General features: G+C 49.1%; 49 non-coding genes across 49 annotated transcripts; all 49 read right to left on the reverse strand.

Moving 5' to 3' along the window:
* Positions 1 to 260: 260 nt before the first annotated feature.
* Positions 261 to 334, reverse strand: trnat-agu (transfer RNA threonine (anticodon AGU)). The gene has a single exon. It is a non-coding gene; the product is annotated as a tRNA-Thr (tRNA).
* Positions 335 to 595: 261 nt separating this feature from the next.
* Positions 596 to 685, reverse strand: trnar-ucu (transfer RNA arginine (anticodon UCU)). Its single transcript is given in 2 exon segments — positions 596 to 631; positions 649 to 685. It is a non-coding gene; the product is annotated as a tRNA-Arg (tRNA).
* Positions 686 to 865: 180 nt separating this feature from the next.
* Positions 866 to 939, reverse strand: trnat-ugu (transfer RNA threonine (anticodon UGU)). The gene has a single exon. It is a non-coding gene; the product is annotated as a tRNA-Thr (tRNA).
* Positions 940 to 1,360: 421 nt separating this feature from the next.
* On the reverse strand, positions 1,361 to 1,434 carry trnat-agu (transfer RNA threonine (anticodon AGU)). Its single transcript has one exon. It is a non-coding gene; the product is annotated as a tRNA-Thr (tRNA).
* Positions 1,435 to 1,695: 261 nt separating this feature from the next.
* On the reverse strand, positions 1,696 to 1,785 carry trnar-ucu (transfer RNA arginine (anticodon UCU)). Its single transcript is given in 2 exon segments — positions 1,696 to 1,731; positions 1,749 to 1,785. It is a non-coding gene; the product is annotated as a tRNA-Arg (tRNA).
* A 180-nt stretch (positions 1,786 to 1,965) lies between these two features.
* trnat-ugu (transfer RNA threonine (anticodon UGU)) lies at positions 1,966 to 2,039 on the reverse strand. The gene has a single exon. It is a non-coding gene; the product is annotated as a tRNA-Thr (tRNA).
* A 421-nt stretch (positions 2,040 to 2,460) lies between these two features.
* On the reverse strand, positions 2,461 to 2,534 carry trnat-agu (transfer RNA threonine (anticodon AGU)). Its single transcript has one exon. It is a non-coding gene; the product is annotated as a tRNA-Thr (tRNA).
* A 261-nt stretch (positions 2,535 to 2,795) lies between these two features.
* Positions 2,796 to 2,885, reverse strand: trnar-ucu (transfer RNA arginine (anticodon UCU)). Its single transcript is given in 2 exon segments — positions 2,796 to 2,831; positions 2,849 to 2,885. It is a non-coding gene; the product is annotated as a tRNA-Arg (tRNA).
* A 180-nt stretch (positions 2,886 to 3,065) lies between these two features.
* Positions 3,066 to 3,139, reverse strand: trnat-ugu (transfer RNA threonine (anticodon UGU)). The gene has a single exon. It is a non-coding gene; the product is annotated as a tRNA-Thr (tRNA).
* A 1,790-nt stretch (positions 3,140 to 4,929) lies between these two features.
* On the reverse strand, positions 4,930 to 5,003 carry trnat-cgu (transfer RNA threonine (anticodon CGU)). Its single transcript has one exon. It is a non-coding gene; the product is annotated as a tRNA-Thr (tRNA).
* Positions 5,004 to 5,539: 536 nt separating this feature from the next.
* trnat-agu (transfer RNA threonine (anticodon AGU)) lies at positions 5,540 to 5,613 on the reverse strand. The gene has a single exon. It is a non-coding gene; the product is annotated as a tRNA-Thr (tRNA).
* Positions 5,614 to 5,992: 379 nt separating this feature from the next.
* Positions 5,993 to 6,066, reverse strand: trnat-ugu (transfer RNA threonine (anticodon UGU)). The gene has a single exon. It is a non-coding gene; the product is annotated as a tRNA-Thr (tRNA).
* A 421-nt stretch (positions 6,067 to 6,487) lies between these two features.
* trnat-agu (transfer RNA threonine (anticodon AGU)) lies at positions 6,488 to 6,561 on the reverse strand. The gene has a single exon. It is a non-coding gene; the product is annotated as a tRNA-Thr (tRNA).
* A 261-nt stretch (positions 6,562 to 6,822) lies between these two features.
* trnar-ucu (transfer RNA arginine (anticodon UCU)) lies at positions 6,823 to 6,912 on the reverse strand. The gene is given in 2 exon segments: positions 6,823 to 6,858; positions 6,876 to 6,912. It is a non-coding gene; the product is annotated as a tRNA-Arg (tRNA).
* Positions 6,913 to 7,092: 180 nt separating this feature from the next.
* trnat-ugu (transfer RNA threonine (anticodon UGU)) lies at positions 7,093 to 7,166 on the reverse strand. Its single transcript has one exon. It is a non-coding gene; the product is annotated as a tRNA-Thr (tRNA).
* A 421-nt stretch (positions 7,167 to 7,587) lies between these two features.
* Positions 7,588 to 7,661, reverse strand: trnat-agu (transfer RNA threonine (anticodon AGU)). The gene has a single exon. It is a non-coding gene; the product is annotated as a tRNA-Thr (tRNA).
* A 261-nt stretch (positions 7,662 to 7,922) lies between these two features.
* Positions 7,923 to 8,012, reverse strand: trnar-ucu (transfer RNA arginine (anticodon UCU)). The gene is given in 2 exon segments: positions 7,923 to 7,958; positions 7,976 to 8,012. It is a non-coding gene; the product is annotated as a tRNA-Arg (tRNA).
* A 180-nt stretch (positions 8,013 to 8,192) lies between these two features.
* On the reverse strand, positions 8,193 to 8,266 carry trnat-ugu (transfer RNA threonine (anticodon UGU)). Its single transcript has one exon. It is a non-coding gene; the product is annotated as a tRNA-Thr (tRNA).
* Positions 8,267 to 10,057: 1,791 nt separating this feature from the next.
* trnat-cgu (transfer RNA threonine (anticodon CGU)) lies at positions 10,058 to 10,131 on the reverse strand. Its single transcript has one exon. It is a non-coding gene; the product is annotated as a tRNA-Thr (tRNA).
* A 536-nt stretch (positions 10,132 to 10,667) lies between these two features.
* On the reverse strand, positions 10,668 to 10,741 carry trnat-agu (transfer RNA threonine (anticodon AGU)). The gene has a single exon. It is a non-coding gene; the product is annotated as a tRNA-Thr (tRNA).
* Positions 10,742 to 11,120: 379 nt separating this feature from the next.
* On the reverse strand, positions 11,121 to 11,194 carry trnat-ugu (transfer RNA threonine (anticodon UGU)). Its single transcript has one exon. It is a non-coding gene; the product is annotated as a tRNA-Thr (tRNA).
* Positions 11,195 to 11,615: 421 nt separating this feature from the next.
* Positions 11,616 to 11,689, reverse strand: trnat-agu (transfer RNA threonine (anticodon AGU)). The gene has a single exon. It is a non-coding gene; the product is annotated as a tRNA-Thr (tRNA).
* A 261-nt stretch (positions 11,690 to 11,950) lies between these two features.
* Positions 11,951 to 12,040, reverse strand: trnar-ucu (transfer RNA arginine (anticodon UCU)). The gene is given in 2 exon segments: positions 11,951 to 11,986; positions 12,004 to 12,040. It is a non-coding gene; the product is annotated as a tRNA-Arg (tRNA).
* A 180-nt stretch (positions 12,041 to 12,220) lies between these two features.
* On the reverse strand, positions 12,221 to 12,294 carry trnat-ugu (transfer RNA threonine (anticodon UGU)). Its single transcript has one exon. It is a non-coding gene; the product is annotated as a tRNA-Thr (tRNA).
* Positions 12,295 to 12,715: 421 nt separating this feature from the next.
* On the reverse strand, positions 12,716 to 12,789 carry trnat-agu (transfer RNA threonine (anticodon AGU)). The gene has a single exon. It is a non-coding gene; the product is annotated as a tRNA-Thr (tRNA).
* A 261-nt stretch (positions 12,790 to 13,050) lies between these two features.
* Positions 13,051 to 13,140, reverse strand: trnar-ucu (transfer RNA arginine (anticodon UCU)). The gene is given in 2 exon segments: positions 13,051 to 13,086; positions 13,104 to 13,140. It is a non-coding gene; the product is annotated as a tRNA-Arg (tRNA).
* A 180-nt stretch (positions 13,141 to 13,320) lies between these two features.
* On the reverse strand, positions 13,321 to 13,394 carry trnat-ugu (transfer RNA threonine (anticodon UGU)). The gene has a single exon. It is a non-coding gene; the product is annotated as a tRNA-Thr (tRNA).
* A 1,791-nt stretch (positions 13,395 to 15,185) lies between these two features.
* trnat-cgu (transfer RNA threonine (anticodon CGU)) lies at positions 15,186 to 15,259 on the reverse strand. The gene has a single exon. It is a non-coding gene; the product is annotated as a tRNA-Thr (tRNA).
* A 536-nt stretch (positions 15,260 to 15,795) lies between these two features.
* Positions 15,796 to 15,869, reverse strand: trnat-agu (transfer RNA threonine (anticodon AGU)). Its single transcript has one exon. It is a non-coding gene; the product is annotated as a tRNA-Thr (tRNA).
* A 379-nt stretch (positions 15,870 to 16,248) lies between these two features.
* Positions 16,249 to 16,322, reverse strand: trnat-ugu (transfer RNA threonine (anticodon UGU)). The gene has a single exon. It is a non-coding gene; the product is annotated as a tRNA-Thr (tRNA).
* A 421-nt stretch (positions 16,323 to 16,743) lies between these two features.
* trnat-agu (transfer RNA threonine (anticodon AGU)) lies at positions 16,744 to 16,817 on the reverse strand. The gene has a single exon. It is a non-coding gene; the product is annotated as a tRNA-Thr (tRNA).
* Positions 16,818 to 17,078: 261 nt separating this feature from the next.
* On the reverse strand, positions 17,079 to 17,168 carry trnar-ucu (transfer RNA arginine (anticodon UCU)). Its single transcript is given in 2 exon segments — positions 17,079 to 17,114; positions 17,132 to 17,168. It is a non-coding gene; the product is annotated as a tRNA-Arg (tRNA).
* Positions 17,169 to 17,348: 180 nt separating this feature from the next.
* trnat-ugu (transfer RNA threonine (anticodon UGU)) lies at positions 17,349 to 17,422 on the reverse strand. The gene has a single exon. It is a non-coding gene; the product is annotated as a tRNA-Thr (tRNA).
* Positions 17,423 to 19,212: 1,790 nt separating this feature from the next.
* On the reverse strand, positions 19,213 to 19,286 carry trnat-cgu (transfer RNA threonine (anticodon CGU)). The gene has a single exon. It is a non-coding gene; the product is annotated as a tRNA-Thr (tRNA).
* A 536-nt stretch (positions 19,287 to 19,822) lies between these two features.
* Positions 19,823 to 19,896, reverse strand: trnat-agu (transfer RNA threonine (anticodon AGU)). The gene has a single exon. It is a non-coding gene; the product is annotated as a tRNA-Thr (tRNA).
* A 380-nt stretch (positions 19,897 to 20,276) lies between these two features.
* On the reverse strand, positions 20,277 to 20,350 carry trnat-ugu (transfer RNA threonine (anticodon UGU)). The gene has a single exon. It is a non-coding gene; the product is annotated as a tRNA-Thr (tRNA).
* Positions 20,351 to 20,771: 421 nt separating this feature from the next.
* Positions 20,772 to 20,845, reverse strand: trnat-agu (transfer RNA threonine (anticodon AGU)). The gene has a single exon. It is a non-coding gene; the product is annotated as a tRNA-Thr (tRNA).
* A 261-nt stretch (positions 20,846 to 21,106) lies between these two features.
* On the reverse strand, positions 21,107 to 21,196 carry trnar-ucu (transfer RNA arginine (anticodon UCU)). Its single transcript is given in 2 exon segments — positions 21,107 to 21,142; positions 21,160 to 21,196. It is a non-coding gene; the product is annotated as a tRNA-Arg (tRNA).
* Positions 21,197 to 21,376: 180 nt separating this feature from the next.
* On the reverse strand, positions 21,377 to 21,450 carry trnat-ugu (transfer RNA threonine (anticodon UGU)). Its single transcript has one exon. It is a non-coding gene; the product is annotated as a tRNA-Thr (tRNA).
* A 421-nt stretch (positions 21,451 to 21,871) lies between these two features.
* trnat-agu (transfer RNA threonine (anticodon AGU)) lies at positions 21,872 to 21,945 on the reverse strand. The gene has a single exon. It is a non-coding gene; the product is annotated as a tRNA-Thr (tRNA).
* Positions 21,946 to 22,206: 261 nt separating this feature from the next.
* Positions 22,207 to 22,296, reverse strand: trnar-ucu (transfer RNA arginine (anticodon UCU)). The gene is given in 2 exon segments: positions 22,207 to 22,242; positions 22,260 to 22,296. It is a non-coding gene; the product is annotated as a tRNA-Arg (tRNA).
* Positions 22,297 to 22,476: 180 nt separating this feature from the next.
* On the reverse strand, positions 22,477 to 22,550 carry trnat-ugu (transfer RNA threonine (anticodon UGU)). The gene has a single exon. It is a non-coding gene; the product is annotated as a tRNA-Thr (tRNA).
* Positions 22,551 to 24,341: 1,791 nt separating this feature from the next.
* trnat-cgu (transfer RNA threonine (anticodon CGU)) lies at positions 24,342 to 24,415 on the reverse strand. The gene has a single exon. It is a non-coding gene; the product is annotated as a tRNA-Thr (tRNA).
* A 536-nt stretch (positions 24,416 to 24,951) lies between these two features.
* Positions 24,952 to 25,025, reverse strand: trnat-agu (transfer RNA threonine (anticodon AGU)). The gene has a single exon. It is a non-coding gene; the product is annotated as a tRNA-Thr (tRNA).
* Positions 25,026 to 25,404: 379 nt separating this feature from the next.
* On the reverse strand, positions 25,405 to 25,478 carry trnat-ugu (transfer RNA threonine (anticodon UGU)). Its single transcript has one exon. It is a non-coding gene; the product is annotated as a tRNA-Thr (tRNA).
* Positions 25,479 to 25,899: 421 nt separating this feature from the next.
* Positions 25,900 to 25,973, reverse strand: trnat-agu (transfer RNA threonine (anticodon AGU)). The gene has a single exon. It is a non-coding gene; the product is annotated as a tRNA-Thr (tRNA).
* A 261-nt stretch (positions 25,974 to 26,234) lies between these two features.
* On the reverse strand, positions 26,235 to 26,324 carry trnar-ucu (transfer RNA arginine (anticodon UCU)). Its single transcript is given in 2 exon segments — positions 26,235 to 26,270; positions 26,288 to 26,324. It is a non-coding gene; the product is annotated as a tRNA-Arg (tRNA).
* A 180-nt stretch (positions 26,325 to 26,504) lies between these two features.
* trnat-ugu (transfer RNA threonine (anticodon UGU)) lies at positions 26,505 to 26,578 on the reverse strand. Its single transcript has one exon. It is a non-coding gene; the product is annotated as a tRNA-Thr (tRNA).
* Positions 26,579 to 26,999: 421 nt separating this feature from the next.
* Positions 27,000 to 27,073, reverse strand: trnat-agu (transfer RNA threonine (anticodon AGU)). The gene has a single exon. It is a non-coding gene; the product is annotated as a tRNA-Thr (tRNA).
* Positions 27,074 to 27,102: the final 29 nt, after the last annotated feature.

The raw sequence follows: 27,102 nt of genomic DNA on the forward strand, positions 1-27,102 counted from the left end.
AAAGGCATCGCTGGGATTCGAAACGCAGGATCTCCTGTTTACTAGGCTAGCCTGGAAGCACGTTCGCCCTACGGGAAGGCGACTCAGACGATCCAGGCTTCCAGAGAAGAGGCCAGGGGTTGGCTGACTGGGCGCTGGACAGCTTTAAGGCGTTTGCCGACAACTGAGTCGGGGTCGGTTAGCAAAATTAACCACTCGCTGCCCCTGCTTGCGGGTCGCTTTCGGAAAAGCTTGCGCTTGCTGGGCTGGAACCCCGCCCAAGGCACCGCTGGGATTTGAACCCAGGATCTCCTGTTTACTAGACAGGCGCTTTAACCAACTAAGCCACGGCGCCACCCCGCATGCTAGGCGAGGGGAGGGCGGCTTAGAGGATTCATGACTCAACACTTCGAACGTCCTGCTGCCTTCACTTGATGCAAGACAGTGATTGCCATACATCACTGAATTGGATCTTGGGCATGTTTTGCTACCTTTTAAATATGATTGACATTTTTTTTTTAAATCAATGTACGCTGAGAACAGGAGGCCTCAAAATGGTTTCTGCTGTCCGAGAGCAACACTGCGCAGTACGGGCTTAACAAAATGCCAAAAAGCACGACTCTGGTGGGACTCGAACCCACAACCTTTGAATGGCCTCATCTGGCAGTCTAGAAGTCCAATGCGCTATCCATTGCGCCACAGAGCCCGTCGGTATGCCAGGCTGGGCCACTGAGGGCTTTTCTTAAAGATTTGTGCCCGTCCAGCTCAACCGAGTGGCACGCTGTGTGGGCAGAAAGACAGGTCCTCAGGTCTTTGCACGGTTCAAAAACAGAGCGTCGCCGGGGTCCCCATTCAACAGCGAGGCCAGAGACAGCCACCGGTGGAAAGGCACCGCTGGGATTCTAACCCAGGATCTCCTGTTTACAAGACAGGTGCTTTGACCAGCTAAGCCACGGCGCCTCCTCGGTGGGACCCGTTAGCCTGCGATGCTATCCTCCAAAAGCAGGTGAGAGGGTAGTGTTGCAAAAGAAACCTCCCGCGGTCCACAAGCTCCTCTGTGTCGCCATTCGCCGTCCGTTTTTTGGTAAAGCACGAGCTCGGCTGTATTGTGGTGCGCAACCAAAGGCATCGCTGGGATTCGAAACGCAGGATCTCCTGTTTACTAGGCTAGCCTGGAAGCACGTTCGCCCTACGGGAAGGCGACTCAGACGATCCAGGCTTCCAGAGAAGAGGCCAGGGGTTGGCTGACTGGGCGCTGGACAGCTTTAAGGCGTTTGCCGACAACTGAGTCGGGGTCGGTTAGCAAAATTAACCACTCGCTGCCCCTGCTTGCGGGTCGCTTTCGGAAAAGCTTGCGCTTGCTGGGCTGGAACCCCGCCCAAGGCACCGCTGGGATTTGAACCCAGGATCTCCTGTTTACTAGACAGGCGCTTTAACCAACTAAGCCACGGCGCCACCCCGCATGCTAGGCGAGGGGAGGGCGGCTTAGAGGATTCATGACTCAACACTTCGAACGTCCTGCTGCCTTCACTTGATGCAAGACAGTGATTGCCATACATCACTGAATTGGATCTTGGGCATGTTTTGCTACCTTTTAAATATGATTGACATTTTTTTTTTAAATCAATGTACGCTGAGAACAGGAGGCCTCAAAATGGTTTCTGCTGTCCGAGAGCAACACTGCGCAGTACGGGCTTAACAAAATGCCAAAAAGCACGACTCTGGTGGGACTCGAACCCACAACCTTTGAATGGCCTCATCTGGCAGTCTAGAAGTCCAATGCGCTATCCATTGCGCCACAGAGCCCGTCGGTATGCCAGGCTGGGCCACTGAGGGCTTTTCTTAAAGATTTGTGCCCGTCCAGCTCAACCGAGTGGCACGCTGTGTGGGCAGAAAGACAGGTCCTCAGGTCTTTGCACGGTTCAAAAACAGAGCGTCGCCGGGGTCCCCATTCAACAGCGAGGCCAGAGACAGCCACCGGTGGAAAGGCACCGCTGGGATTCTAACCCAGGATCTCCTGTTTACAAGACAGGCGCTTTGACCAGCTAAGCCACGGCGCCTCCTCGGTGGGACCCGTTAGCCTGCGATGCTATCCTCCAAAAGCAGGTGAGAGGGTAGTGTTGCAAAAGAAACCTCCCGCGGTCCACAAGCTCCTCTGTGTCGCCATTCGCCGTCCGTTTTTTGGTAAAGCACGAGCTCGGCTGTATTGTGGTGCGCAACCAAAGGCATCGCTGGGATTCGAAACGCAGGATCTCCTGTTTACTAGGCTAGCCTGGAAGCACGTTCGCCCTACGGGAAGGCGACTCAGACGATCCAGGCTTCCAGAGAAGAGGCCAGGGGTTGGCTGACTGGGCGCTGGACAGCTTTAATGCGTTTGCCGACAACTGAGTCGGGGTCGGTTAGCAAAATTAACCACTCGCTGCCCCTGCTTGCGGGTCGCTTTCGGAAAAGCTTGCGCTTGCTGGGCTGGAACCCCGCCCAAGGCACCGCTGGGATTTGAACCCAGGATCTCCTGTTTACTAGACAGGCGCTTTAACCAACTAAGCCACGGCGCCACCCCGCATGCTAGGCGAGGGGAGGGCGGCTTAGAGGATTCATGAATCAACACTTCGAACGTCCTGCTGCCTTCACTTGATGCAAGACAGTGATTGCCATACCTCACTGAATTGGGTCTTGGGCATGTTTTGCTACCTTTTAAATATGATTGACATTTTTTTTTTAAATCAACGTACGCTGAGAACAGGAGGCCTCAAAATGGTTTCTGCTGTCCGAGAGCAACACTGCGCAGTACGGGCTTAACAAAATGCCAAAAAGCACAACTCTGGTGGGACTCGAACCCACAACCTTTGAATGGCCTCATCTGGCAGTCTAGAAGTCCAATGCGCTATCCATTGCGCCACAGAGCCCGTCGGTATGCCAGGCTGGGCCACTGAGGGCTTTTCTTAAAGATTTGTGCCCGTCCAGCTCAACCGAGTGGCACGCTGTGTGGGCACAAAGACAGGTCCTCAGGTCTTTGCACGGTTCAAAAACAGAGCGTCGCCGGGGTCCCCATTCAAACGCGAGGCCAGAGACAGCCACCGGTGGAAAGGCACCGCTGGAATTCGAACCCAGGATTTCCTGTTTACAAGATAGGCGCTTTGACCAGCTAAGCCACGGCGCCTCCTCGGTGGGACCCGTTAGCCTGCGATGCTATCCTCCAAAAGCAGGTGAGAGGGTAGTGTTGCAAGAGAAACCTCCCGCGGTCCACAAGCTCCTCTTTGTCGCCATTCGCTGTCCGTTTTTTGGTGAAGCACGAGCTCGGCTGTATTGTGGTGCGCAACCAAAGGCATCGCTGGGATTCGAAACGCAGGATCTCCTGTTTACTAGGCTAGCCTGGAAGCACGTTCGCCCTACGGGAAGGCGACTCAGACGATCCAGGCTTCCAGAGAAGAGGCCAGGGGTTGGCTGACTGGGCGCTGGACAGCTTTAACCCTTAAAGACCTAGAACATTTTTGGGGCACCTGTATATTTCTTTGTTTTTTCAGACCTATTCTAGCAGTCAGCATCAATTGTCATATATCATTATAAACATAAGAACTTGAACTTTATGTCTAGCTAATTTAAAATTACAAATTTCCTTTTGTTTTCTCTAAAAATGAGTGAATTTCCAGAATTTTAGGAAAAAACGCTACCAACAATTGGGTGTTTTTTACTGTGTACTCAAACAAAAACTCCTGAAGTTTAGATTTTTTTCTTTAAAAATTTGTATTTAGGTGTTTTACACTTCCAAATAAAATTTTGTCTATATATAACATTCCCCAAACAAGTTATAGCCAATTATTACAATATTATTTAGGTGCTTTTCAGTGAAAAACAGGCCCATTTCGTTTATTGACAATATAGATCTGTCCAAAAACGTTTCAGGAGTAAAGTCATTGCAGAAACAGTGTTAAATAATAGCAAAACACAGTAAAAAATAATTTACTATTTCATAAATATATTCTTAATCCAAAAGATGAACAATAAACACAAATAGTGTAGAAAGTAGCACAAGAAAAAATGCACAAACTGTCTTGTGCAACAAAAAAAAAATAAACAATCCAAATTATTCACAAACTACACACAAAATGAGAGAGAAATATACAGAGTGCAACCGAAAAAATAGTACAAATAATCTTTAAAAACTATATAATAATTAGTTACATAATATAACAACCAAATAGATGGATCTGCTGGCTGTAGTCTGCGTCAGAATCTATTTTACCGGGACATCGCCTAGTGACCGAAAACCCACATTCCAGTGCTTTATCCGATATCTACTGTTGTTTCATCCTTGTTTTTGGTTTGTTTTATGTCAAAGGGCTCTGTCGTGAGTATTTCTGTACATTTTCAAAGAATGCTGTCATGCAAATGTGTTATTTTGCGTTTGTTTTCATGCACGCAAGACGCACTTTGCTTTCACTTTGCGTCTGTTCAGATCTGCAAAGAAACATACTAATCGGTGGTTCAAAAGACCAAAACCTATGTTTATTGGTTGAATAGATGACAGTTTGAACCAATCGGGGCACAGGGGTGGGACTAAGCATCAACAATCGTTCCTGTTTGGCTCAGAGGACCAAAACGTGTTGATTTCATCTGACCAATTAGTGCTGAGGAAATGTGATGACGTAATCACGCTTACAGCGGAGCCTCTGAATATCCAAATGAGACAAATGCGATATCACCGAAAAGAGCAGACTCTGTACTTTACGAGACTTTTTAAAGCATTCAAATTGGATTAGCGGTTCAAAAGTTATTAAACATTTAAGACCAATAGTTATTTTTAGCCGCCGGCGGCTGTCTCGGTCTTTGAGGGTTAAGGCGTTTGCCGACAACTGAGTCGGGGTCGGTTAGCAAAATTAAACACTCGCTGCCCCTGCTTGCGGGTCGCTTTCGGAAAGAATTGCGCTTGCTGGGCTGGAAACCCGCCCAAGGCACCGCTGGGATTTGAACCCAGGATCTCCTGTTTACGAGACAGGTGCTTTAACCAACTAAGCCACGGCGCCAAACCACAAGCAGGGTTATCGGGACAGTGACTCAGAGGGTTAAAACATCCAGAGGCGGATGCTAAAAGAAAATGTCTACAAATTTCTACTGCCTGAGGGCAAAACTCCACAGTATTAGAGCTACCAGAAAGCCATGACTCTGGTGAGACTTGAACCCAAAACCATTGAATGACCTCATCTGGCAGTGACTTAGAGGATGCATGAATCAACACTTCAAACATCCTGTTGCGTGCACAGAAAGACAGGTCCTCAGGTCTGTGCACAGTGGAGGCACGCTTACTGGACTGGAGCGCCACCCCAGGCACCGTTGGGATTCGAACCTAGGATCTCCTGTGTACTACAGAGGAGCTTTAACCAACTAAGCCACGGCGCCTCCTCGGTGAGACTCGATAGCCTGGGATGCTATCCTCCAAAAGCAGGTGAGAGGGTAGTGTTGCAAGAGAAACCTCCCGCGGTCCACAAGCTCCTCTGTGTCCCCGTTCGCCGTCCGTTTTTTGGTAAAGCACGAGCTCGGCTGTATTGTGGCACGCAACCATAGGCACCGCTGGGATTCGAACCCAGGATCTCCTGTTTACTAGACAGGCGCTTTAACCAACTAAGCCACGGCGCCAGCCCGCATGCTAGGCGTGGGGAGGGCGGCTTAGAGGATTCATGAATCAACACTTCAAACGTCCTGCTGCCTTCACTTGATGCAAGACAGTGATTGCCATACCTCACTGAATTGGATCTTGGGCATGTTTTGCTACCTTTTAAATATGATTGACATTTTTTTTTTAAATCAATGTACGCTGAGAACAGGAGGCCTCAAAATGGTTTATGCCAGGCTGGGCCACTGAGGGCTTTTCTTAAAGATTTGTGCCCGTCCAGCTCAACCGAGTGGCACGCTGTGTGGGCACAAAGACAGGTCCTCAGGTCTTTGCACGGTTCAAAAACAGAGCGTCGCCGGGGTCCCTATTCAAACGCGAGGCCAGAGACAGCCACCGGTGGAAAGGCACCGCTGGAATTCAAACCCAGGATCTCCTGTTTACAAGATAGGCGCTTTGACCAGCTAAGCCACGGCGCCTCCTCGGTGGGACCCGTTAGCCTGCGATGCTATCCTCCAAAAGCAGGTGAGAGGGTAGTGTTGCAAGAGAAACCTCCCGCAGTCCACAAGCGCCTCTATGTCGCCATTCGCCGTCCGTTTTTTGGTAAAGCACGAGCTCGGCTGTATTGTGGTGCGCAACCAAAGGCATCGCTGGGATTCGAAACGCAGGATCTCCTGTTTACTAGGCTAGCCTGGAAGCACGTTCGCCCTACGGGAAGGCGACTCAGACGATCCAGGCTTCCAGAGAAGAGGCCAGGGGTTGGCTGACTGGGCGCTGGACAGCTTTAAGGCGTTTGCCGACAACTGAGTCGGGGTCGGTTAGCAAAATTAACCACTCGCTGCCCCTGCTTGCGGGTCGCTTTCGGAAAAGCTTGCGCTTGCTGGGCTGGAACCCCGCCCAAGGCACCGCTGGGATTTGAACCCAGGATCTCCTGTTTACTAGACAGGCGCTTTAACCAACTAAGCCACGGCGCCACCCCGCATGCTAGGCGAGGGGAGGGCGGCTTAGAGGATTCATGACTCAACACTTCGAACGTCCTGCTGCCTTCACTTGATGCAAGACAGTGATTGCCATACATCACTGAATTGGATCTTGGGCATGTTTTGCTACCTTTTAAATATGATTGACATTTTTTTTTTAAATCAATGTACGCTGAGAACAGGAGGCCTCAAAATGGTTTCTGCTGTCCGAGAGCAACACTGCGCAGTACGGGCTTAACAAAATGCCAAAAAGCACGACTCTGGTGGGACTCGAACCCACAACCTTTGAATGGCCTCATCTGGCAGTCTAGAAGTCCAATGCGCTATCCATTGTGCCACAGAGCCCGTCGGTATGCCAGGCTGGGCCACTGAGGGCTTTTCTTAAAGATTTGTGCCCGTCCAGCTCAACCGAGTGGCACGCTGTGTGGGCAGAAAGACAGGTCCTCAGGTCTTTGCACGGTTCAAAAACAGAGCGTCGCCGGGGTCCCCATTCAACAGCGAGGCCAGAGACAGCCACCGGTGGAAAGGCACCGCTGGGATTCTAACCCAGGATCTCCTGTTTACAAGACAGGCGCTTTGACCAGCTAAGCCACGGCGCCTCCTCGGTGGGACCCGTTAGCCTGCGATGCTATCCTCCAAAAGCAGGTGAGAGGGTAGTGTTGCAAAAGAAACCTCCCGCGGTCCACAAGCTCCTCTGTGTCGCCATTCGCCGTCCGTTTTTTGGTAAAGCACGAGCTCGGCTGTATTGTGGTGCGCAACCAAAGGCATCGCTGGGATTCGAAACGCAGGATCTCCTGTTTACTAGGCTAGCCTGGAAGCACGTTCGCCCTACGGGAAGGCGACTCAGACGATCCAGGCTTCCAGAGAAGAGGCCAGGGGTTGGCTGACTGGGCGCTGGACAGCTTTAATGCGTTTGCCGACAACTGAGTCGGGGTCGGTTAGCAAAATTAACCACTCGCTGCCCCTGCTTGCGGGTCGCTTTCGGAAAAGCTTGCGCTTGCTGGGCTGGAACCCCGCCCAAGGCACCGCTGGGATTTGAACCCAGGATCTCCTGTTTACTAGACAGGCGCTTTAACCAACTAAGCCACGGCGCCACCCCGCATGCTAGGCGAGGGGAGGGCGGCTTAGAGGATTCATGAATCAACACTTCGAACGTCCTGCTGCCTTCACTTGATGCAAGACAGTGATTGCCATACCTCACTGAATTGGGTCTTGGGCATGTTTTGCTACCTTTTAAATATGATTGACATTTTTTTTTTAAATCAACGTACGCTGAGAACAGGAGGCCTCAAAATGGTTTCTGCTGTCCGAGAGCAACACTGCGCAGTACGGGCTTAACAAAATGCCAAAAAGCACAACTCTGGTGGGACTCGAACCCACAACCTTTGAATGGCCTCATCTGGCAGTCTAGAAGTCCAATGCGCTATCCATTGCGCCACAGAGCCCGTCGGTATGCCAGGCTGGGCCACTGAGGGCTTTTCTTAAAGATTTGTGCCCGTCCAGCTCAACCGAGTGGCACGCTGTGTGGGCACAAAGACAGGTCCTCAGGTCTTTGCACGGTTCAAAAACAGAGCGTCGCCGGGGTCCCCATTCAAACGCGAGGCCAGAGACAGCCACCGGTGGAAAGGCACCGCTGGAATTCGAACCCAGGATTTCCTGTTTACAAGATAGGCGCTTTGACCAGCTAAGCCACGGCGCCTCCTCGGTGGGACCCGTTAGCCTGCGATGCTATCCTCCAAAAGCAGGTGAGAGGGTAGTGTTGCAAGAGAAACCTCCCGCGGTCCACAAGCTCCTCTTTGTCGCCATTCGCTGTCCGTTTTTTGGTGAAGCACGAGCTCGGCTGTATTGTGGTGCGCAACCAAAGGCATCGCTGGGATTCGAAACGCAGGATCTCCTGTTTACTAGGCTAGCCTGGAAGCACGTTCGCCCTACGGGAAGGCGACTCAGACGATCCAGGCTTCCAGAGAAGAGGCCAGGGGTTGGCTGACTGGGCGCTGGACAGCTTTAACCCTTAAAGACCTAGAACATTTTTGGGGCACCTGTATATTTCTTTGTTTTTTCAGACCTATTCTAGCAGTCAGCATCAATTGTCATATATCATTATAAACATAAGAACTTGAACTTTATGTCTAGCTAATTTAAAATTACAAATTTCCTTTTGTTTTCTCTAAAAATGAGTGAATTTCCAGAATTTTAGGAAAAAACGCTACCAACAATTGGGTGTTTTTTACTGTGTACTCAAACAAAAACTCCTGAAGTTTAGATTTTTTTCTTTAAAAATTTGTATTTAGGTGTTTTACACTTCCAAATAAAATTTTGTCTATATATAACATTCCCCAAACAAGTTATAGCCAATTATTACAATATTATTTAGGTGCTTTTCAGTGAAAAACAGGCCCATTTCGTTTATTGACAATATAGATCTGTCCAAAAACGTTTCAGGAGTAAAGTCATTGCAGAAACAGTGTTAAATAATAGCAAAACACAGTAAAAAATAATTTACTATTTCATAAATATATTCTTAATCCAAAAGATGAACAATAAACACAAATAGTGTAGAAAGTAGCACAAGAAAAAATGCACAAACTGTCTTGTGCAACAAAAAAATAAATAAACAATCCAAATTATTCACAAACTACACACAAAATGAGAGAGAAATATACAGAGTGCAACCGAAAAAATAGTACAAATAATCTTTAAAAACTATATAATAATTAGTTACATAATATAACAACCAAATAGATGGATCTGCTGGCTGTAGTCTGCGTCAGAATCTATTTTACCGGGACATCGCCTAGTGACCGAAAACCCACATTCCAGTGCTTTATCCGATATCTACTGTTGTTTCATCCTTGTTTTTGGTTTGTTTTATGTCAAAGGGCTCTGTCGTGAGTATTTCTGTACATTTTCAAAGAATGCTGTCATGCAAATGTGTTATTTTGCGTTTGTTTTCATGCACGCAAGACGCACTTTGCTTTCACTTTGCGTCTGTTCAGATCTGCAAAGAAACATACTAATCGGTGGTTCAAAAGACCAAAACCTATGTTTATTGGTTGAATAGATGACAGTTTGAACCAATCGGGGCACAGGGGTGGGACTAAGCATCAACAATCGTTCCTGTTTGGCTCAGAGGACCAAAACGTGTTGATTTCATCTGACCAATTAGTGCTGAGGAAATGTGATGACGTAATCACGCTTACAGCGGAGCCTCTGAATATCCAAATGAGACAAATGCGATATCACCGAAAAGAGCAGACTCTGTACTTTACGAGACTTTTTAAAGCATTCAAATTGGATTAGCGGTTCAAAAGTTATTAAACATTTAAGACCAATAGTTATTTTTAGCCGCCGGCGGCTGTCTCGGTCTTTGAGGGTTAAGGCGTTTGCCGACAACTGAGTCGGGGTCGGTTAGCAAAATTAAACACTCGCTGCCCCTGCTTGCGGGTCGCTTTCGGAAAGAATTGCGCTTGCTGGGCTGGAACCCCGCCCAAGGCACCGCTGGGATTTGAACCCAGGATCTCCTGTTTACGAGACAGGTGCTTTAACCAACTAAGCCACGGCGCCAAACCACAAGCAGGGTTATCGGGACAGTGACTCAGAGGGTTAAAACATCCAGAGGCGGATGCTAAAAGAAAATGTCTACAAATTTCTACTGCCTGAGGGCAAAACTCCACAGTATTAGAGCTACCAGAAAGCCATGACTCTGGTGAGACTTGAACCCAAAACCATTGAATGACCTCATCTGGCAGTGACTTAGAGGATGCATGAATCAACACTTCAAACATCCTGTTGCGTGCACAGAAAGACAGGTCCTCAGGTCTGTGCACAGTGGAGGCACGCTTACTGGACTGGAGCGCCACCCCAGGCACCGTTGGGATTCGAACCTAGGATCTCCTGTGTACTACAGAGGAGCTTTAACCAACTAAGCCACGGCGCCTCCTCGGTGAGACTCGATAGCCTGGGATGCTATCCTCCAAAAGCAGGTGAGAGGGTAGTGTTGCAAGAGAAACCTCCCGCGGTCCACAAGCTCCTCTGTGTCCCCGTTCGCCGTCCGTTTTTTGGTAAAGCACGAGCTCGGCTGTATTGTGGCACGCAACCATAGGCACCGCTGGGATTCGAACCCAGGATCTCCTGTTTACTAGACAGGCGCTTTAACCAACTAAGCCACGGCGCCAGCCCGCATGCTAGGCGTGGGGAGGGCGGCTTAGAGGATTCATGAATCAACACTTCAAACGTCCTGCTGCCTTCACTTGATGCAAGACAGTGATTGCCATACCTCACTGAATTGGATCTTGGGCATGTTTTGCTACCTTTTAAATATGATTGACATTTTTTTTTTAAATCAATGTACGCTGAGAACAGGAGGCCTCAAAATGGTTTATGCCAGGCTGGGCCACTGAGGGCTTTTCTTAAAGATTTGTGCCCGTCCAGCTCAACCGAGTGGCACGCTGTGTGGGCACAAAGACAGGTCCTCAGGTCTTTGCACGGTTCAAAAACAGAGCGTCGCCGGGGTCCCTATTCAAACGCGAGGCCAGAGACAGCCACCGGTGGAAAGGCACCGCTGGAATTCAAACCCAGGATCTCCTGTTTACAAGATAGGCGCTTTGACCAGCTAAGCCACGGCGCCTCCTCGGTGGGACCCGTTAGCCTGCGATGCTATCCTCCAAAAGCAGGTGAGAGGGTAGTGTTGCAAGAGAAACCTCCCGCAGTCCACAAGCGCCTCTATGTCGCCATTCGCCGTCCGTTTTTTGGTAAAGCACGAGCTCGGCTGTATTGTGGTGCGCAACCAAAGGCATCGCTGGGATTCGAAACGCAGGATCTCCTGTTTACTAGGCTAGCCTGGAAGCACGTTCGCCCTACGGGAAGGCGACTCAGACGATCCAGGCTTCCAGAGAAGAGGCCAGGGGTTGGCTGACTGGGCGCTGGACAGCTTTAAGGCGTTTGCCGACAACTGAGTCGGGGTCGGTTAGCAAAATTAACCACTCGCTGCCCCTGCTTGCGGGTCGCTTTCGGAAAAGCTTGCGCTTGCTGGGCTGGAACCCCGCCCAAGGCACCGCTGGGATTTGAACCCAGGATCTCCTGTTTACTAGACAGGCGCTTTAACCAACTAAGCCACGGCGCCACCCCGCATGCTAGGCGAGGGGAGGGCGGCTTAGAGGATTCATGACTCAACACTTCGAACGTCCTGCTGCCTTCACTTGATGCAAGACAGTGATTGCCATACATCACTGAATTGGATCTTGGGCATGTTTTGCTACCTTTTAAATATGATTGACATTTTTTTTTTAAATCAATGTACGCTGAGAACAGGAGGCCTCAAAATGGTTTCTGCTGTCCGAGAGCAACACTGCGCAGTACGGGCTTAACAAAATGCCAAAAAGCACGACTCTGGTGGGACTCGAACCCACAACCTTTGAATGGCCTCATCTGGCAGTCTAGAAGTCCAAAGCGCTATCCATTGTGCCACAGAGCCCGTCGGTATGCCAGGCTGGGCCACTGAGGGCTTTTCTTAAAGATTTGTGCCCGTCCAGCTCAACCGAGTGGCACGCTGTGTGGGCAGAAAGACAGGTCCTCAGGTCTTTGCACGGTTCAAAAACAGAGCGTCGCCGGGGTCCCCATTCAACAGCGAGGCCAGAGACAGCCACCGGTGGAAAGGCACCGCTGGGATTCTAACCCAGGATCTCCTGTTTACAAGACAGGCGCTTTGACCAGCTAAGCCACGGCGCCTCCTCGGTGGGACCCGTTAGCCTGCGATGCTATCCTCCAAAAGCAGGTGAGAGGGTAGTGTTGCAAAAGAAACCTCCCGCGGTCCACAAGCTCCTCTGTGTCGCCATTCGCCGTCCGTTTTTTGGTAAAGCACGAGCTCGGCTGTATTGTGGTGCGCAACCAAAGGCATCGCTGGGATTCGAAACGCAGGATCTCCTGTTTACTAGGCTAGCCTGGAAGCACGTTCGCCCTACGGGAAGGCGACTCAGACGATCCAGGCTTCCAGAGAAGAGGCCAGGGGTTGGCTGACTGGGCGCTGGACAGCTTTAATGCGTTTGCCGACAACTGAGTCGGGGTCGGTTAGCAAAATTAACCACTCGCTGCCCCTGCTTGCGGGTCGCTTTCGGAAAAGCTTGCGCTTGCTGGGCTGGAACCCCGCCCAAGGCACCGCTGGGATTTGAACCCAGGATCTCCTGTTTACTAGACAGGCGCTTTAACCAACTAAGCCACGGCGCCACCCCGCATGCTAGGCGAGGGGAGGGCGGCTTAGAGGATTCATGAATCAACACTTCGAACGTCCTGCTGCCTTCACTTGATGCAAGACAGTGATTGCCATACCTCACTGAATTGGGTCTTGGGCATGTTTTGCTACCTTTTAAATATGATTGACATTTTTTTTTTAAATCAACGTACGCTGAGAACAGGAGGCCTCAAAATGGTTTCTGCTGTCCGAGAGCAACACTGCGCAGTACGGGCTTAACAAAATGCCAAAAAGCACAACTCTGGTGGGACTCGAACCCACAACCTTTGAATGGCCTCATCTGGCAGTCTAGAAGTCCAATGCGCTATCCATTGCGCCACAGAGCCCGTCGGTATGCCAGGCTGGGCCACTGAGGGCTTTTCTTAAAGATTTGTGCCCGTCCAGCTCAACCGAGTGGCACGCTGTGTGGGCACAAAGACAGGTCCTCAGGTCTTTGCACGGTTCAAAAACAGAGCGTCGCCGGGGTCCCCATTCAAACGCGAGGCCAGAGACAGCCACCGGTGGAAAGGCACCGCTGGAATTCGAACCCAGGATTTCCTGTTTACAAGATAGGCGCTTTGACCAGCTAAGCCACGGCGCCTCCTCGGTGGGACCCGTTAGCCTGCGATGCTATCCTCCAAAAGCAGGTGAGAGGGTAGTGTTGCAAGAGAAACCTCCCGCGGTCCACAAGCTCCTCTTTGTCGCCATTCGCTGTCCGTTTTTTGGTGAAGCACGAGCTCGGCTGTATTGTGGTGCGCAACCAAAGGCATCGCTGGGATTCGAAACGCAGGATCTCCTGTTTACTAGGCTAGCCTGGAAGCACGTTCGCCCTACGGGAAGGCGACTCAGACGATCCAGGCTTCCAGAGAAGAGGCCAGGGGTTGGCTGACTGGGCGCTGGACAGCTTTAACCCTTAAAGACCTAGAACATTTTTGGGGCACCTGTATATTTCTTTGTTTTTTCAGACCTATTCTAGCAGTCAGCATCAATTGTCATATATCATTATAAACATAAGAACTTGAACTTTATGTCTAGCTAATTTAAAATTACAAATTTCCTTTTGTTTTCTCTAAAAATGAGTGAATTTCCAGAATTTTAGGAAAAAACGCTACCAACAATTGGGTGTTTTTTACTGTGTACTCAAACAAAAACTCCTGAAGTTTAGATTTTTTTCTTTAAAAATTTGTATTTAGGTGTTTTACACTTCCAAATAAAATTTTGTCTATATATAACATTCCCCAAACAAGTTATAGCCAATTATTACAATATTATTTAGGTGCTTTTCAGTGAAAAACAGGCCCATTTCGTTTATTGACAATATAGATCTGTCCAAAAACGTTTCAGGAGTAAAGTCATTGCAGAAACAGTGTTAAATAATAGCAAAACACAGTAAAAAATAATTTACTATTTCATAAATATATTCTTAATCCAAAAGATGAACAATAAACACAAATAGTGTAGAAAGTAGCACAAGAAAAAATGCACAAACTGTCTTGTGCAACAAAAAAATAAATAAACAATCCAAATTATTCACAAACTACACACAAAATGAGAGAGAAATATACAGAGTGCAACCGAAAAAATAGTACAAATAATCTTTAAAAACTATATAATAATTAGTTACATAATATAACAACCAAATAGATGGATCTGCTGGCTGTAGTCTGCGTCAGAATCTATTTTACCGGGACATCGCCTAGTGACCGAAAACCCACATTCCAGTGCTTTATCCGATATCTACTGTTGTTTCATCCTTGTTTTTGGTTTGTTTTATGTCAAAGGGCTCTGTCGTGAGTATTTCTGTACATTTTCAAAGAATGCTGTCATGCAAATGTGTTATTTTGCGTTTGTTTTCATGCACGCAAGACGCACTTTGCTTTCACTTTGCGTCTGTTCAGATCTGCAAAGAAACATACTAATCGGTGGTTCAAAAGACCAAAACCTATGTTTATTGGTTGAATAGATGACAGTTTGAACCAATCGGGGCACAGGGGTGGGACTAAGCATCAACAATCGTTCCTGTTTGGCTCAGAGGACCAAAACGTGTTGATTTCATCTGACCAATTAGTGCTGAGGAAATGTGATGACGTAATCACGCTTACAGCGGAGCCTCTGAATATCCAAATGAGACAAATGCGATATCACCGAAAAGAGCAGACTCTGTACTTTACGAGACTTTTTAAAGCATTCAAATTGGATTAGCGGTTCAAAAGTTATTAAACATTTAAGACCAATAGTTATTTTTAGCCGCCGGCGGCTGTCTCGGTCTTTGAGGGTTAAGGCGTTTGCCGACAACTGAGTCGGGGTCGGTTAGCAAAATTAAACACTCGCTGCCCCTGCTTGCGGGTCGCTTTCGGAAAGAATTGCGCTTGCTGGGCTGGAACCCCGCCCAAGGCACCGCTGGGATTTGAACCCAGGATCTCCTGTTTACGAGACAGGTGCTTTAACCAACTAAGCCACGGCGCCAAACCACAAGCAGGGTTATCGGGACAGTGACTCAGAGGGTTAAAACATCCAGAGGCGGATGCTAAAAGAAAATGTCTACAAATTTCTACTGCCTGAGGGCAAAACTCCACAGTATTAGAGCTACCAGAAAGCCATGACTCTGGTGAGACTTGAACCCAAAACCATTGAATGACCTCATCTGGCAGTGACTTAGAGGATGCATGAATCAACACTTCAAACATCCTGTTGCGTGCACAGAAAGACAGGTCCTCAGGTCTGTGCACAGTGGAGGCACGCTTACTGGACTGGAGCGCCACCCCAGGCACCGTTGGGATTCGAACCTAGGATCTCCTGTGTACTACAGAGGAGCTTTAACCAACTAAGCCACGGCGCCTCCTCGGTGAGACTCGATAGCCTGGGATGCTATCCTCCAAAAGCAGGTGAGAGGGTAGTGTTGCAAGAGAAACCTCCCGCGGTCCACAAGCTCCTCTGTGTCCCCGTTCGCCGTCCGTTTTTTGGTAAAGCACGAGCTCGGCTGTATTGTGGCACGCAACCATAGGCACCGCTGGGATTCGAACCCAGGATCTCCTGTTTACTAGACAGGCGCTTTAACCAACTAAGCCACGGCGCCACCCCGCATGCTAGGCGTGGGGAGGGCGGCTTAGAGGATTCATGAATCAACACTTCAAACGTCCTGCTGCCTTCACTTGATGCAAGACAGTGATTGCCATACCTCACTGAATTGGATCTTGGGCATGTTTTGCTACCTTTTAAATATGATTGACATTTTTTTTTTAAATCAATGTACGCTGAGAACAGGAGGCCTCAAAATGGTTTATGCCAGGCTGGGCCACTGAGGGCTTTTCTTAAAGATTTGTGCCCGTCCAGCTCAACCGAGTGGCACGCTGTGTGGGCACAAAGACAGGTCCTCAGGTCTTTGCACGGTTCAAAAACAGAGCGTCGCCGGGGTCCCTATTCAAACGCGAGGCCAGAGACAGCCACCGGTGGAAAGGCACCGCTGGAATTCAAACCCAGGATCTCCTGTTTACAAGATAGGCGCTTTGACCAGCTAAGCCACGGCGCCTCCTCGGTGGGACCCGTTAGCCTGCGATGCTATCCTCCAAAAGCAGGTGAGAGGGTAGTGTTGCAAGAGAAACCTCCCGCAGTCCACAAGCGCCTCTATGTCGCCATTCGCCGTCCGTTTTTTGGTAAAGCACGAGCTCGGCTGTATTGTGGTGCGCAACCAAAGGCATCGCTGGGATTCGAAACGCAGGATCTCCTGTTTACTAGGCTAGCCTGGAAGCACGTTCGCCCTACGGGAAGGCGACTCAGACGATCCAGGCTTCCAGAGAAGAGGCCAGGGGTTGGCTGACTGGGCGCTGGACAGCTTTAAGGCGTTTGCCGACAACTGAGTCGGGGTCGGTTATCAAAATTAACCACTCGCTGCCCCTGCTTGCGGGTCGCTTTCGGAAAAGCTTGCGCTTGCTGGGCTGGAACCCCGCCCAAGGCACCGCTGGGATTTGAACCCAGGATCTCCTGTTTACTAGACAGGCGCTTTAACCAACTAAGCCACGGCGCCACCCCGCATGCTAGGCGAGGGGAGGGCGGCTTAGAGGATTCATGACTCAACACTTCGAACGTCCTGCTGCCTTCACTTGATGCAAGACAGTGATTGCCATACATCACTGAATTGGATCTTGGGCATGTTTTGCTACCTTTTAAATATGATTGACATTTTTTTTTTAAATCAATGTACGCTGAGAACAGGAGGCCTCAAAATGGTTTCTGCTGTCCGAGAGCAACACTGCGCAGTACGGGCTTAACAAAATGCCAAAAAGCACGACTCTGGTGGGACTCGAACCCACAACCTTTGAATGGCCTCATCTGGCAGTCTAGAAGTCCAATGCGCTATCCATTGCGCCACAGAGCCCGTCGGTATGCCAGGCTGGGCCACTGAGGGCTTTTCTTAAAGATTTGTGCCCGTCCAGCTCAACCGAGTGGCACGCTGTGTGGGCAGAAAGACAGGTCCTCAGGTCTTTGCACGGTTCAAAAACAGAGCGTCGCCGGGGTCCCCATTCAACAGCGAGGCCAGAGACAGCCACCGGTGGAAAGGCACCGCTGGGATTCTAACCCAGGATCTCCTGTTTACAAGACAGGCGCTTTGACCAGCTAAGCCACGGCGCCTCCTCGGTGGGACCCGTTAGCCTGCGATGCTATCCTCCAAAAGCAGGTGAGAGGGTAGTGTTGCAAAAGAAACCTCCCGCGGTCCACAAGCTCCTCTGTGTCGCCATTCGCCGTCCGTTTTTTGGTAAAGCACGAGCTCGGCTGTATTGTGGTGCGCAACCAAAGGCATCGCTGGGATTCGAAACGCAGGATCTCCTGTTTACTAGGCTAGCCTGGAAGCACGTTCGCCCTACGGGAAGGCGACTCAGACGATCCAGGCTTCCAGAGAAGAGGCCAGGGGTTGGCTGACTGGGCGCTGGACAGCTTTAACCCTTAAAGACCTAGAACATTTTTGGGGCACCTGTATATTTCTTTGTTTTTTCAGACCTATTCTAGCAGTCAGCATCAATTGTCATATATCATTATAAACATAAGAACTTGAACTTTATGTCTAGCTAATTTAAAATTACAAATTTCCTTTTGTTTTCTCTAAAAATGAGTGAATTTCCAGAATTTTAGGAAAAATGCTACCAACAATTGGGTGTTTTTTACTGTGTACTCAAACAAAAACTCCTGAAGTTTAGATTTTTTTCTTTAAAAATTTGTATTTAGGTGTTTTACACTTCCAAATAAAATTTTGTCTATATATAACATTCCCCAAACAAGTTATAGCCAATTATTACAATATTATTTAGGTGCTTTTCAGTGAAAAACAGGCCCATTTCGTTTATTGACAATATAGATCTGTCCAAAAACGTTTCAGGAGTAAAGTCATTGCAGAAACAGTGTTAAATAATAGCAAAACACAGTAAAAAATAATTTACTATTTCATAAATATATTCTTAATCCAAAAGATGAACAATAAACACAAATAGTGTAGAAAGTAGCACAAGAAAAAATGCACAAACTGTCTTGTGCAACAAAAAAATAAATAAACAATCCAAATTATTCACAAACTACACACAAAATGAGAGAGAAATATACAGAGTGCAACCGAAAAAATAGTACAAATAATCTTTAAAAACTATATAATAATTAGTTACATAATATAACAACCAAATAGATGGATCTGCTGGCTGTAGTCTGCGTCAGAATCTATTTTACCGGGACATCGCCTAGTGACCGAAAACCCACATTCCAGTGCTTTATCCGATATCTACTGTTGTTTCATCCTTGTTTTTGGTTTGTTTTATGTCAAAGGGCTCTGTCGTGAGTATTTCTGTACATTTTCAAAGAATGCTGTCATGCAAATGTGTTATTTTGCGTTTGTTTTCATGCACGCAAGACGCACTTTGCTTTCACTTTGCGTCTGTTCAGATCTGCAAAGAAACATACTAATCGGTGGTTCAAAAGACCAAAACCTATGTTTATTGGTTGAATAGATGACAGTTTGAACCAATCGGGGCACAGGGGTGGGACTAAGCATCAACAATCGTTCCTGTTTGGCTCAGAGGACCAAAACGTGTTGATTTCATCTGACCAATTAGTGCTGAGGAAATGTGATGACGTAATCACGCTTACAGCGGAGCCTCTGAATATCCAAATGAGACAAATGCGATATCACCGAAAAGAGCAGACTCTGTACTTTACGAGACTTTTTAAAGCATTCAAATTGGATTAGCGGTTCAAAAGTTATTAAACATTTAAGACCAATAGTTATTTTTAGCCGCCGGCGGCTGTCTCGGTCTTTGAGGGTTAAGGCGTTTGCCGACAACTGAGTCGGGGTCGGTTAGCAAAATTAACCACTCGCTGCCCCTGCTTGCGGGTCGCTTTCGGAAAGAATTGCGCTTGCTGGGCTGGAACCCCGCCCAAGGCACCGCTGGGATTTGAACCCAGGATCTCCTGTTTACGAGACCGGTGCTTTAACCAACTAAGCCACGGCGCCAAACCACAAGCAGGGTTATCGGGACAGTGACTCAGAGGGTTAAAACATCCAGAGGCGGATGCTAAAAGAAAATGTCTACAAATTTCTACTGCCTGAGGGCAAAACTCCACAGTATTAGAGCTACCAGAAAGCCATGACTCTGGTGAGACTTGAACCCAAAACCATTGAATGACCTCATCTGGCAGTGACTTAGAGGATGCATGAATCAACACTTCAAACATCCTGTTGCGTGCACAGAAAGACAGGTCCTCAGGTCTGTGCACAGTGGAGGCACGCTTACTGGACTGGAGCGCCACCCCAGGCACCGTTGGGATTCGAACCTAGGATCTCCTGTGTACTACAGAGGAGCTTTAACCAACTAAGCCACGGCGCCTCCTCGGTGAGACTCGATAGCCTGGGATGCTATCCTCCAAAAGCAGGTGAGAGGGTAGTGTTGCAAGAGAAACCTCCCACGGTCCACAAGCTCCTCTGTGTCCCCGTTCGCCGTCCGTTTTTTGGTAAAGCACGAGCTCGGCTGTACTGTGGCACGCAACCATAGGCACCGCTGGGATTCGAACCCAGGATCTCCTGTTTACTAGACAGGCGCTTTAACCAACTAAGCCACGGCGCCAGCCCGCATGCTAGGCGTGGGGAGGGCGGCTTAGAGGATTCATGAATCAACACTTCAAACGTCCTGCTGCCTTCACTTGATGCAAGACAGTGATTGCCATACCTCACTGAATTGGATCTTGGGCATGTTTTGCTACCTTTTAAATATGATTGACATTTTTTTTTTTAAATCAATGTACGCTGAGAACAGGAGGCCTCAAAATGGTTTATGCCAGGCTGGGCCACTGAGGGCTTTTCTTAAAGATTTGTGCCCGTCCAGCTCAACCGAGTGGCACGCTGTGTGGGCACAAAGACAGGTCCTCAGGTCTTTGCACGGTTCAAAAACAGAGCGTCGCCGGGGTCCCTATTCAAACGCGAGGCCAGAGACAGCCACCGGTGGAAAGGCACCGCTGGAATTCAAACCCAGGATCTCCTGTTTACAAGATAGGCGCTTTGACCAGCTAAGCCACGGCGCCTCCTCGGTGGGACCCGTTAGCCTGCGATGCTAGCCTCCAAAAGCAGGTGAGAGGGTAGTGTTGCAAGAGAAACCTCCCGCAGTCCACAAGCGCCTCTATGTCGCCATTCGCCGTCCGTTTTTTGGTAAAGCACGAGCTCGGCTGTATTGTGGTGCGCAACCAAAGGCATCGCTGGGATTCGAAACGCAGGATCTCCTGTTTACTAGGCTAGCCTGGAAGCACGTTCGCCCTACGGGAAGGCGACTCAGACGATCCAGGCTTCCAGAGAAGAGGCCAGGGGTTGGCTGACTGGGCGCTGGACAGCTTTAAGGCGTTTGCCGACAACTGAGTCGGGGTCGGTTAGCAAAATTAACCACTCGCTGCCCCTGCTTGCGGGTCGCTTTCGGAAAAGCTTGCGCTTGCTGGGCTGGAACCCCGCCCAAGGCACCGCTGGGATTTGAACCCAGGATCTCCTGTTTACTAGACAGGCGCTTTAACCAACTAAGCCACGGCGCCACCCCGCATGCTAGGCGAGGGGAGGGCGGCTTAGAGGATTCATGACTCAACACTTCGAACGTCCTGCTGCCTTCACTTGATGCAAGACAGTGATTGCCATACATCACTGAATTGGATCTTGGGCATGTTTTGCTACCTTTTAAATATGATTGACATTTTTTTTTTAAATCAATGTACGCTGAGAACAGGAGGCCTCAAAATGGTTTCTGCTGTCCGAGAGCAACACTGCGCAGTACGGGCTTAACAAAATGCCAAAAAGCACGACTCTGGTGGGACTCGAACCCACAACCTTTGAATGGCCTCATCTGGCAGTCTAGAAGTCCAATGCGCTATCCATTGCGCCACAGAGCCCGTCGGTATGCCAGGCTGGGCCACTGAGGGCTTTTCTTAAAGATTTGTGCCCGTCCAGCTCAACCGAGTGGCACGCTGTGTGGGCAGAAAGACAGGTCCTCAGGTCTTTGCACGGTTCAAAAACAGAGCGTCGCCGGGGTCCCCATTCAACAGCGAGGCCAGAGACAGCCACCGGTGGAAAGGCACCGCTGGGATTCTAACCCAGGATCTCCTGTTTACAAGACAGGCGCTTTGACCAGCTAAGCCACGGCGCCTCCTCGGTGGGACCCGTTAGCCTGCGATGCTATCCTCCAAAAGCAGGTGAGAGGGTAGTGTTGCAAAAGAAACCTCCCGCGGTCCACAAGCTCCTCTGTGTCGCCATTCGCCGTCCGTTTTTTGGTAAAGCACGAGCTCGGCTGTATTGTGGTGCGCAACCAAAGGCATCGCTGGGATTCGAAACGCAGGATCTCCTGTTTACTAGGCTAGCCTGGAAGCACGTTCGCCCTACGGGAAGGCGACTCAGACGATCCAGGCTTCCAGAGAAGAGGCCAGGGGTTGGCTGACTGGGCGCTGGACAGCTTTAATGCGTTTGCCGACAACTGAGTCGGGGTCGGTTAGCAAAATTAACCACTCGCTGCCCCTGCTTGCGGGTCGCTTTCGGAAAAGCTTGCGCTTGCTGGGCTGGAACCCCGCCCAAGGCACCGCTGGGATTTGAACCCAGGATCTCCTGTTTACTAGACAGGCGCTTTAACCAACTAAGCCACGGCGCCACCCCGCATGCTAGGCGAGGGGAGGGCGGCTTAGAGGATTCATGAATCAACACTTCGAACGTCCTGCTGCCTTCACTTGATGCAAGACAGTGATTGCCATACCTCACTGAATTGGGTCTTGGGCATGTTTTGCTACCTTTTAAATATGATTGACATTTTTTTTTTAAATCAACGTACGCTGAGAACAGGAGGCCTCAAAATGGTTTCTGCTGTCCGAGAGCAACACTGCGCAGTACGGGCTTAACAAAATGCCAAAAAGCACAACTCTGGTGGGACTCGAACCCACAACCTTTGAATGGCCTCATCTGGCAGTCTAGAAGTCCAATGCGCTATCCATTGCGCCACAGAGCCCGTCGGTATGCCAGGCTGGGCCACTGAGGGCTTTTCTTAAAGATTTGTGCCCGTCCAGCTCAACCGAGTGGCACGCTGTGTGGGCACAAAGACAGGTCCTCAGGTCTTTGCACGGTTCAAAAACAGAGCGTCGCCGGGGTCCCCATTCAAACGCGAGGCCAGAGACAGCCACCGGTGGAAAGGCACCGCTGGAATTCGAACCCAGGATTTCCTGTTTACAAGATAGGCGCTTTGACCAGCTAAGCCACGGCGCCTCCTCGGTGGGACCCGTTAGCCTGCGATGCTATCCTCCAAAAGCAGGTGAGAGGGTAGTGTTGCAAGAGAAACCTCCCGCGGTCCACAAGCTCCTCTTTGTCGCCATTCGCTGTCCGTTTTTTGGTGAAGCACGAGCTCGGCTGTATTGTGGTGCGCAACCAAAGGCATCGCTGGGATTCGAAACGCAGGATCTCCTGTTTACTAGGCTAGCCTGGAAGCACGTTCGCCCTACGGGAAGGCGACTCAGACGATCCAGGCTTCCAGAGAAGAGGCCAGGGGTTGGCTGACTGGGCGCTGGACAGCTTTAACCCTTAAAGACCTAGAACATTTTTGGGGCACCTGTATATTTCTTTGTTTTTTCAGACCTATTCTAGCAGTCAGCATCAATTGTCATATATCATTATAAACATAAGAACTTGAACTTTATGTCTAGCTAATTTAAAATTACAAATTTCCTTTTGTTTTCTCTAAAAATGAGTGAATTTCCAGAATTTTAGGAAAAAACGCTACCAACAATTGGGTGTTTTTTACTGTGTACTCAAACAAAAACTCCTGAAGTTTAGATTTTTTTCTTTAAAAATTTGTATTTAGGTGTTTTACACTTCCAAATAAAATTTTGTCTATATATAACATTCCCCAAACAAGTTATAGCCAATTATTACAATATTATTTAGGTGCTTTTCAGTGAAAAACAGGCCCATTTCGTTTATTGACAATATAGATCTGTCCAAAAACGTTTCAGGAGTAAAGTCATTGCAGAAACAGTGTTAAATAATAGCAAAACACAGTAAAAAATAATTTACTATTTCATAAATATATTCTTAATCCAAAAGATGAACAATAAACACAAATAGTGTAGAAAGTAGCACAAGAAAAAATGCACAAACTGTCTTGTGCAACAAAAAAATAAATAAACAATCCAAATTATTCACAAACTACACACAAAATGAGAGAGAAATATACAGAGTGCAACCGAAAAAATAGTACAAATAATCTTTAAAAACTATATAATAATTAGTTACATAATATAACAACCAAATAGATGGATCTGCTGGCTGTAGTCTGCGTCAGAATCTATTTTACCGGGACATCGCCTAGTGACCGAAAACCCACATTCCAGTGCTTTATCCGATATCTACTGTTGTTTCATCCTTGTTTTTGGTTTGTTTTATGTCAAAGGGCTCTGTCGTGAGTATTTCTGTACATTTTCAAAGAATGCTGTCATGCAAATGTGTTATTTTGCGTTTGTTTTCATGCACGCAAGACGCACTTTGCTTTCACTTTGCGTCTGTTCAGATCTGCAAAGAAACATACTAATCGGTGGTTCAAAAGACCAAAACCTATGTTTATTGGTTGAATAGATGACAGTTTGAACCAATCGGGGCACAGGGGTGGGACTAAGCATCAACAATCGTTCCTGTTTGGCTCAGAGGACCAAAACGTGTTGATTTCATCTGACCAATTAGTGCTGAGGAAATGTGATGACGTAATCACGCTTACAGCGGAGCCTCTGAATATCCAAATGAGACAAATGCGATATCACCGAAAAGAGCAGACTCTGTACTTTACGAGACTTTTTAAAGCATTCAAATTGGATTAGCGGTTCAAAAGTTATTAAACATTTAAGACCAATAGTTATTTTTAGCCGCCGGCGGCTGTCTCGGTCTTTGAGGGTTAAGGCGTTTGCCGACAACTGAGTCGGGGTCGGTTAGCAAAATTAAACACTCGCTGCCCCTGCTTGCGGGTCGCTTTCGGAAAGAATTGCGCTTGCTGGGCTGGAACCCCGCCCAAGGCACCGCTGGGATTTGAACCCAGGATCTCCTGTTTACGAGACAGGTGCTTTAACCAACTAAGCCACGGCGCCAAACCACAAGCAGGGTTATCGGGACAGTGACTCAGAGGGTTAAAACATCCAGAGGCGGATGCTAAAAGAAAATGTCTACAAATTTCTACTGCCTGAGGGCAAAACTCCACAGTATTAGAGCTACCAGAAAGCCATGACTCTGGTGAGACTTGAACCCAAAACCATTGAATGACCTCATCTGGCAGTGACTTAGAGGATGCATGAATCAACACTTCAAACATCCTGTTGCGTGCACAGAAAGACAGGTCCTCAGGTCTGTGCACAGTGGAGGCACGCTTACTGGACTGGAGCGCCACCCCAGGCACCGTTGGGATTCGAACCTAGGATCTCCTGTGTACTACAGAGGAGCTTTAACCAACTAAGCCACGGCGCCTCCTCGGTGAGACTCGATAGCCTGGGATGCTATCCTCCAAAAGCAGGTGAGAGGGTAGTGTTGCAAGAGAAACCTCCCGCGGTCCACAAGCTCCTCTGTGTCCCCGTTCGCCGTCCGTTTTTTGGTAAAGCACGAGCTCGGCTGTATTGTGGCACGCAACCATAGGCACCGCTGGGATTCGAACCCAGGATCTCCTGTTTACTAGACAGGCGCTTTAACCAACTAAGCCACGGCGCCAGCCCGCATGCTAGGCGTGGGGAGGGCGGCTTAGAGGATTCATGAATCAACACTTCAAACGTCCTGCTGCCTTCACTTGATGCAAGACAGTGATTGCCATACCTCACTGAATTGGATCTTGGGCATGTTTTGCTACCTTTTAAATATGATTGACATTTTTTTTTTAAATCAATGTACGCTGAGAACAGGAGGCCTCAAAATGGTTTATGCCAGGCTGGGCCACTGAGGGCTTTTCTTAAAGATTTGTGCCCGTCCAGCTCAACCGAGTGGCACGCTGTGTGGGCACAAAGACAGGTCCTCAGGTCTTTGCACGGTTCAAAAACAGAGCGTCGCCGGGGTCCCTATTCAAACGCGAGGCCAGAGACAGCCACCGGTGGAAAGGCACCGCTGGAATTCAAACCCAGGATCTCCTGTTTACAAGATAGGCGCTTTGACCAGCTAAGCCACGGCGCCTCCTCGGTGGGACCCGTTAGCCTGCGATGCTATCCTCCAAAAGCAGGTGAGAGGGTAGTGTTGCAAGAGAAACCTCCCGCAGTCCACAAGCGCCTCTATGTCGCCATTCGCCGTCCGTTTTTTGGTAAAGCACGAGCTCGGCTGTATTGTGGTGCGCAACCAAAGGCATCGCTGGGATTCGAAACGCAGGATCTCCTGTTTACTAGGCTAGCCTGGAAGCACGTTCGCCCTACGGGAAGGCGACTCAGACGATCCAGGCTTCCAGAGAAGAGGCCAGGGGTTGGCTGACTGGGCGCTGGACAGCTTTAAGGCGTTTGCCGACAACTGAGTCGGGGTCGGTTAGCAAAATTAACCACTCGCTGCCCCTGCTTGCGGGTCACTTTCGGAAAAGCTTGCGCTTGCTGGGCTGGAACCCCGCCCAAGGCACCGCTGGGATTTGAACCCAGGATCTCCTGTTTACTAGAAAGGCGCTTTAACCAACTAAGCCACGGCGCCACCCCGCATGCTAGGCGAGGGGAGGGCGGCTTAGAGGATTCATGACTCAACACTTCGAACGTCCTGCTGCCTTCACTTGATGCAAGACAGTGATTGCCATACATCACTGAATTGGATCTTGGGCATGTTTTGCTACCTTTTAAATATGATTGACATTTTTTTTTTAAATCAATGTACGCTGAGAACAGGAGGCCTCAAAATGGTTTCTGCTGTCCGAGAGCAACACTGCGCAGTACGGGCTTAACAAAATGCCAAAAAGCACGACTCTGGTGGGACTCGAACCCACAACCTTTGAATGGCCTCATCTGGCAGTCTAGAAGTCCAATGCGCTATCCATTGTGCCACAGAGCCCGTCGGTATGCCAGGCTGGGCCACTGAGGGCTTTTCTTAAAGATTTGTGCCCGTCCAGCTCAACCGAGTGGCACGCTGTGTGGGCAGAAAGACAGGTCCTCAGGTCTTTGCACGGTTCAAAAACAGAGCGTCGCCGGGGTCCCCATTCAACAGCGAGGCCAGAGACAGCCACCGGTGGAAAGGCACCGCTGGGATTCTAACCCAGGATCTCCTGTTTACAAGACAGGCGCTTTGACCAGCTAAGCCACGGCGCCTCCTCGGTGGGACCCGTTAGCCTGCGATGCTATCCTCCAAAAGCAGGTGAGAGGGTAGTGTTGCAAAAGAAACCTCCCGCGGTCCACAAGCTCCTCTGTGTCGCCATTCGCCGTCCGTTTTTTGGTAAAGCACGAGCTCGGCTGTATTGTGGTGCGCAACCAAAGGCATCACTGGGATTCGAAACGCAGGATCTCCTGTTTACTAGGCTAGCCTGGAAGCACGTTCGCCCTACGGGAAGGCGACTCAGACGATCCAGGCTTCCAGAGAAGAGGCCAGGGGTTGGCTGACTGGGCGCTGGACAGCTTTAATGCGTTTGCCGACAACTGAGTCGGGGTCGGTTAGCAAAATTAACCACTCGCTGCCCCTGCTTGCGGGTCGCTTTCGGAAAAGCTTGCGCTTGCTGGGCTGGAACCCCGCCCAAGGCACCGCTGGGATTTGAACCCAGGATCTCCTGTTTACTAGACAGGCGCTTTAACCAACTAAGCCACGGCGCCACCCCGCATGTTAGGCGAGGGGAGGGCGG

This window comes from Garra rufa, chromosome 1 (assembly GCF_049309525.1).
Source record: "Garra rufa chromosome 1, GarRuf1.0, whole genome shotgun sequence".
NCBI lineage: Eukaryota > Metazoa > Chordata > Actinopteri > Cypriniformes > Cyprinidae > Garra > Garra rufa.